Consider the following 8,435-nt stretch of genomic DNA (forward strand, 5'->3'; position numbering starts at 1 on the left):
ACGGACACCATCAAGGTCAGACCTCGAAACTTCGAGCACCAAGCGTTTAAGGGTGGAGGGGGGTGAGTATAGGCCATTCATGGCCTGAGAAGCCATGGATTCCGGTGAGATGGCGGTTGAAAGTGGTAGAAGAGGATTAGGGTTTCAAGAACATTCGAGAGAGTTTGAGAGACGAAGAGGTTTCAGGGCGGCGTCTCTGAGTGAAAATGAGTAGGGTTATGGGGTTTGGTGGAATTAAAAAGGTAAGGGCTAATCGTGGCCGTTGATCGAAATGATCAACGGCCTGGATTAAGAGATTGACCGGGCGGGTCGTGTTGACGGGTTAGGGGTCTGGTTATTTTAGGGTTTGGGCTGGACCCGTTCAAGACTGAGATTAGGTCAATTAGGGGATCAATTTGGCTATAATTGAAATGCAAATGAGGCTAGTTTTTAAATGGCCAGTTTTTCCGTTTTATTTTATAAAAATAGTAAACATGATTTTGGAAGCAAATTAAACATACTGGATCAGCTAATAATATATAAATATTAATTTTAAAATATTGAAACCAATTCATAATTATAAAATGTTATTAATTCTCAAAATAGGCTAAAATTGTAATTATATGCAATTTGACTTCTAAAAAACTAAATAAATTGTAAAAAATGTATAAAAATTGCCTTAGCTATATTTTGCATAAATGTGGGAATAATTATTGATTTTTGTACTGCTAAAATGGATAATAAATTGATTTAAAAATCTTTAAAAATTGGGAAAAATACTAAAACACTTGGGCANACCTTAGCTATATTTTGGCATAAATGTGGGAATAAAATAAATTATTCACCGAAAAATGCTAATTTTGGGAATAATTATTGATTTTTGTACTGCTAAAATGGACAATAAATTGATTTGCAAAATCTTTTAAAAAAATGGAAAAAATACTAAAACACTTGGGCATACTTATATATATATATATATATATATAGTATTTTGAAAGTATTTTGCATATAAAAAAATATACAGGGAAAAATTGGGTATCAACAAATAGTTAATTAAACTCTCATTTTAATATTTTTAAAATCGTAAGTTTGTTTCATTTTAACTAGTAAAAGATGAATTTACAGAATAGATAACAATGTTTTCCAATTTCAATACTGAGCATCCCATAATCATCCCAGAACCCGATGTCACAAGTGCATGAGCATTTTCTAAGAATTTAAAATAAAATACAATAATTGTCCGGAATACAAATTTGGACAAGAAAGAAAATACAATACTCTAAAGGAGACTCTGCCGACTACGGATCGTACATAAGATGCAGCTCACCTAAGTCCCCATGTCAACCACGCTGTTGCGTCCACAAGGTCACTAAATGCATATATGCTTGTACAACAAAATGTACAGCAAGTGTAGTATGAGTACGAAAACAACGCGTACCTAGTAAGTATCCCATCTAACCTCGAAGAAGTAGTGACGAGGGGTCGACTTCGACACTTACTAGTGGTCTAACAATATCAAGTACAGTAAAGCGGCGAATAAATATGAAGCAGAGTAAATATATGAAATACACAAGTATAAAATACGTGGAACAATTACCCTCTTTACAGTTCACTCAAGCTCACGATCCAATCCAACATAAAAGTAAACTGTGCACTGCCGAGGGTCGAACGACGCGAACCATAGATGCATTTATTAACCTGCCGAGGTGATCGGCCCGCTCCCATGAGAGTTGTAGAAAGAGTTACCCCGCTCGCGGATCATACTTGCGATGTGGTAAAATATAGGTTTAAAGAATTACCGCGCTCGTGGATCATACTTGCGACGCGGTCAAATATAGGTTTAAAGAATTACCCCACTCGCGGATCATACTTGTGATGCGGTTATGCATAGATTTCTTAAGTTATTAAAGTATTCCTCGATTCTTTTTTTATTACGAATTTCAAATAAATACTTTTAAGTCCCCAAGCTTACCTCAATTTCAACTCCTTTCGAAACATTTCATAAGCTAACTCAATCTCACTTCTTCTCAAGGCAACCAATAAACATAAATTAACAACAATATCAACAATGCATGATGTAAGCCTAGAACTACCCGGACATGGGCATAGTTAGTAGCTACGTACGGTCTCTCGTCACCTCGTGCATATGTAGCCCTCACACATAGAAGCACATAATAATTTAGCTCACCTATGGGGTTAATTCCCTCTTACAAGGTTAGAAAGGAGACTTACCTCGCTCCGAAGTTCCATAACCGGCTCCCAAGCCCTTCCGACGACTCAAACCGATGCCCAACGCTCCAAAAATAGTCAATAAATATGCATACCCATTAATATATACTCAAATACTCATTATAATCCTACTTACAACAATTCCCAACTCCGTTTGAAAAATCGATAAAATCACCCTCGGGCCCACGTGCCCGAATTCCGAATATTTTCGAAGATAAATTTTTCCCATGACATCACGAACTCAAATAAATAATTTAATCTCAATTCCATGTCCCAAATTCGTGGTCAAAATCCAAATACACAAGATTCTTGGTTTTTGTGATGACCCAAACGGTCATCACTTGTTTTAAATTAACTTCTATGTTTCTGAGGCCTTGAAAACCTCATTTAGAGTCACCTCGATTTGCGTGCGCAGTCCGGGCGCTTAGCCGGAAGGCTTAGATATGAAAATCTATGAAAAATGCTAAGTTTTGATTATAAAATGAGTAAATTTGACTTCGGTCAACAATTGGGTAAACGGACCCGGACCCGTGATCCGACGGTCCCGGAGGGTCCGTAGAAAAATGGGACTTGGGCGTATTCCCGGAATCGAATTCCGAGGTCCCAAGCCCGAGAAATGAATTTTTAAGTAAAATTGTTTTCTGAAATTGTTTCAGGAAATTTGAAATGAAATTTGATTAGAACGTATTGGTATCGGGCCCGTATTTTAGTTCCGGCGCCCGGTACAGGTCTTATATATGGTTTAAGTCATTCCTGTAAAATTTGGTTGAAAATGGACGTCGTTTGACGTGATTCGGACTTAAATTGCTAAATTTGATACTTGATGAAGTTTGAGAAAAAGTTCTTGATTTTGAGGTTTGATTCATTGTTATTGAGGTTATTTTGGCGATTTGATCGCACGGATAAGTTCGTATGATGTTGTTGAGTTAGTACGTGTGTTTGGTTAGGAGCCCCGAGGGCTCGGGTGTGTTTCGGATGTGATTCGGGAAGTTTTGAACTTATGAAAAGTTGCAGAAAATCTGCAACAGGTGCCCAGGTCCGTTGTTCTTCGCGATCGCGTAAGGTAAATGGGGCAGGGGTATTTTTGTCTATCGCGAATGTGAAGCCACAGTCGCGAACGCGGAGCCTTGGGGGATTGCCCAACGCGAACGCGACCTGTGTGACGCGAACGCGTAAGGTAATTGGGGAGGGGTCACCATTTGTGCATCGCGAACGCGACCTTTGGTCCGCGAACGCGAGGGCTCGAGAAGCTAAAGCTTCGCGAACGCGAGCCCATCTACGTGAACGCGAAGTCTTAACCAGCCTGACCCATCGCGAACGTGAAGGGTCTGTCGCGATCGCGAAGAGTAAATTCGCCTAGTTAAATTTTAAATTTCCAGAACAGTAGCCTTACGGGATTTCATAAACCCTTTCTTCTCCAAAGCTCTTAGGCGATTTTTGAAGCACTTCTTCACCAAAACTTCTTGGGTAAGTAATATTTAACTTGTTTTCTTCATTTTCCACTAACACCCACTAGATTTCTAGGCCTAAAACATGTAATTAAGGGTAGAAAATTAGGAATTTGGGTAGAACTAGGGCTTTTTGATTAATGGTGATTTAGACCACGTTTTGGGGTCGAATTCTAGAAATAATTATATATTTGGGCTCGTGGGTGAATGGGGGATTTGATTTTGTTCCGAACCTCGTGTTTTGACCAAGCGGGCCCGGGGTCGATTTTTGGGTTTTTGGGAGGAATGATTAGAAAGCTATAATTAAGCACTAGAATTGGATTTTTTAGCATTTATTGATGTTACTAAGTCGATTGTGTATAGATTCGATTGGGTTGGAGCCGAATTTGAAAGGAAAAGCGGTGTTTGAGGCATGAGTTGGCCGTGGAAGTTCGAGTTAAGCGTTTGGTCTAACCTTAGCTTGAGGGATTAGGAGTTGAGTCCTATTTGCTATGTGGTATTTGTTGTCTACGACGTATAGGCATGTTGACGAGTATCTATACGTTGGTGTCTAGCATGACCGTGAGTCTTTATATTGTGAATATCTTGATTTCGTTGTATTCTTCATGCTTTGATGATGATTCCTAGTTGTTGTGAAAAGTTTGTGGAAGGAATTGAGACCTTTGAACATCTTGGAGCATTGGCTCGAGCTATATTATGAATTGTGAAAGTATACGAGATGATTGAACCCTTTGGAGCATTGGCTCAAGTGGTAAAGTGAGTTATGAAGTATGAGTGAAAGATAGAGAAAGAGTTATTGAAATATTCCCTTGCCGGTATTTAATTATTTAATTGTTGTTCCCATGCCGGGATTTAATTGTTTAATTGTTGTTCCCTTGCCGGGATTTCTATATGATCTTGTTTATTCCCTTGCCCTTGTTTGTGATTGTTGTTTGGGTGAGGAAGAGTGTTAAAGCACGAAGGGTGATGCCGTGCATTGTTGATATTGTGAGGAAAGAGTGTAAAGCACGAAGGGTGATGCCGTGCCGCACGATGTACCATTCCATGCTGATTATATTGATTATATGGTGAGGAGAGAGAGTAAAAGCATGGAGGGTGATGCCGTGCACATCTTTGATCAATAATTGTTTTGGTGAGGACGAGAGTAAAAGCACGAAGGGTGATGCCGTGCAAACTGTTGATTTGTGATCCTTGTTGATATTCGTGTTATGTTGTTCCTTTCTTTACTTGATGCCTTTCTTTTCAAAACTGTTATCTCTCCCACAACATGTTTCCCCTTCCCACATTGACTGGTATTTCTGTATTTCTTTTTCCGATGTATATATTTAAACTGCACATGTATAATTGGTAGTCTGATCCTAGCCTCGCCACTACTTCGCCGAGGTTAGGCTAGGCACTTACCAGCACATGGGGTCGGTTGTGCTGATACTACACTCTGCACTGCGTGCAGATCCCGGAGCAGCTTTCGGACAGTAGTTGGAGGGCTTCCTTCAGTCCACCCGGAGACCCAAGGTAGACCTGCAGGCGTCCGCAGGCCCTGGTGTCTCCCTCTATCTCTATTCCCTGTTTCATTTTCTTTGTTCAGAAACAGTTTATTGTATTTTCTTTAGACCTTGTATGTAGTGACTCTTAGACAGTCTGTGACACTGTGACACACCAGATTTTGGGTATTTGAGGTTTTAGAAGTTGTAATAGACGTTGATTCCAGATATTTTATTGTTATCTTCTGCTTAATTATTTAAAGTTTCGTTGATTTTATGTTATCGCTTATATCTGTTAAAAAGAAGAAATTTGTTAACGAAGTAAGTAGTCAAGTTTTGGCTTGCCTAGCTCCCAATAGTAGGCGCCATCACGACTCCCGAGGGAGGAAAATCCGGATCGTGATAATTTTTCCACCAAAACCCCAATTTTTACTAATTTCCATGTTCAAATCCATATAAACTACGTATTTAACTCAAAATTGTGAAGAAGGCACTTACCCCATTATGATTGATGAAGATGGCACCCCAATGTGCTCCAAAATCGGCTCCTATGGGCGAAATGAAATGAGATAGAGCAAACCCTCGTTTTAAAGAAGACACTGCCTAGCCCCGACTCTCGCACTTGCGGTCACTTGACCGCTTCTGCGGTTCCGCAGGTGCGGCCCAACTACCGCTTCTGCGGTCCTGCACCAGACCCCTCAACTCCGCTTCTATGGCCCCTATCCGTTTCTGCGGCTCCTCGTGCGCAAGTGCAGTCCCGCTTCTGCGGAACTCGACCGCATCTGCTGTCCATGCCTTCCCCCAGCAAAAATCTGCTTCTGCAAGTCCTTTCCCGCACCTACGGGCTCGCACCTATGGCCCCCTTCACACAGGTGCGATTACACCAGATGCCCAGCTACTTCAGCCCTTCCCCAAATTCCATTTTCGATCCGTAAACCACATGGAATCCACCCGAGGCTCCCGGGACCCCGTCCAATCACACCAACCAGTTCCAAAACATAAAGCGGACCTGCTCAAGGCCTTAACTCACATCAAACTAATACCATGAATCGCACTCCAATTCAAGCTTTTATGAACTTTAGAACTTCAAACTTCCTCATTCGATGCCGAAACCTATCGAATCACGCCCGATTGACCTCAAATTTTGCATACAATTCACATTTGACATTACGGACCTACTCCAACTTTTCGAAATCAGATTCCGACCTCGATATCAAAAAGTCCACTTCCGGTCTAACTTCTCAAAAACCTTCAAATTTTCTAACTTTCGCCATACGTCTCCCAAATGACCTGCGGACCTCCAAATCCACTTCCGAACACACTCCCAATACCGAAATCACCATACAGAGCTATTCTCAGACTCAGAATTCCAAACGAACATCGATAACATTGAAATGCACTTCAACCCAAATTTATGAAATTCTTCCAAAAAGCTAACTTCCACAATAGGTGTCGAAATGCTCCCGGGTCATCCAAAACTCGATCCGTACATACGCCCAAGTCCAAAATCATCATACGAACCTGCTGGAACCTTCAAATCCCGATTCCGAGGCTGTTTACTCTAAAATCCAATCTTAGTCAATCCTTCCAACTTAAAGCTTTCGAAATGAGAAGTTTCTTCCCAAATCAACTCTGAACTTCCAAAATTCCAATTCCGACCACGCGTACAAGTCATAATACTTGAAGTGAAGATGCTCATGGCCTCAAACCGCCGAACGACACACTAGAGCTGAAAACAACCGGTCGGGTCGTTACATTCTCTCCCACTTAAATATACGTTCATCCTCGAACGTGCTAAGAACTGCGCTGGAGTTATCTGAAATCACTGTTTAACACCTCGTGCACCTACCAGTGCTACCACAATCCAGTTGAGCACATTTGCTCGAGCAAATCTGAAGATTCCTTTTTTGTTTAGTCAAATAAGCCTTAGAACCCAATTTTAACATCTGGAATTCTTTACCAGGCCTGTTTCCATCATACAACACCGTATCAATCTCTATGCGATACACCGATACAGGATTGCATACCTTTGCTGAATCCACACTATGCGCTGCATAACTGACATAACCATAATAACATCCTCTAATAACAATAGCAGAAATCATGAACTGATGCTCACAATGCACCTCGTGACATATAAGTGTTGTTCCAACTCTTGTAATACCGCCACGATGGAAGAGATGTGTAGAAATTCATAACCAATTGCCGAGTCAGCAATTTGCTGAGTCTCTCCTCCTGAAAGGAACCATTACCTCATTATGAACCAAATAACGATATTTGCTCTTTAATATGCTTCATATAATCTGATCGCAATGATCCCAGATCCAATAATCTCGTCTCACCCAGTACGACATGCTCAGGCAATAAGCCACCTCAGACACGACCAATAGTCTCATATGATGCCACAATGTGCCAACAAGCTACCAACTCGAATGTGATACATAAGGAGAACGAACTCTGGAAAGAACTACTCAACCCACGTAACTAATTAGACAACCGAAAAGGTGTTATTATACTAATATGATTCCTAAAGGCAATCATGTAGGATTCCTAACGTGTAGTATTATGTCCTAAAACTATTAGAATTACAAGGCTAATGTCTAGAATTCCGATTATGTCCTTTTATTATGATTTATTATGATTAATATTAAAAGGTTATTTTTGTAATCCAATAATTTATTCATGCTTTTATAATAATATAGATATAGATATAGATGTACGTATTTGAAATACCTAGTAACAAAGGGATATTCAGTATTTCCTAGATATACATATACCCTTCACCAATTAAGAGTTATTTATTACTCCTAGGTCATATTAAAAATGCAACCCACGAGGCTTAGTTTAAGTGGCAAAGATGAGGGACTTGCGTGTTGTAAGGTCACAAGTTTGAGCTTTGCGCCATACAAATTAAGCATAGTATTTAAGTAGAGAAGGGGCAGACCCATTATCTTCAAGTTTTGAAGGTTGTGGTTGGTCTTTAGCGTTGACACCAAGCGGAGTCATAAGGAAAAAACTCATATAAAAATACCTTTTTTATTATTAATATTCTTCTTAAAAATAAAAATATTTAATTATGTAATACACTTGTGCAACTTGGCCAGAACACTCTAAATTTAAATTTAACACTTATCAATCGCTGGTAACACATTACGGAGTCACAACTGAGCAAGTTACATATTTGGTTGGACGATAAAAAATAATTGCATTATATATATATATATATATATATATATATATATATATATATATATATATATATATATATATATATATATATATATATATATATATATAT

This window comes from Nicotiana attenuata, unplaced genomic scaffold (assembly GCF_001879085.1).
Source record: "Nicotiana attenuata strain UT unplaced genomic scaffold, NIATTr2, whole genome shotgun sequence".
Classification (NCBI taxonomy): domain Eukaryota; kingdom Viridiplantae; phylum Streptophyta; class Magnoliopsida; order Solanales; family Solanaceae; genus Nicotiana; species Nicotiana attenuata.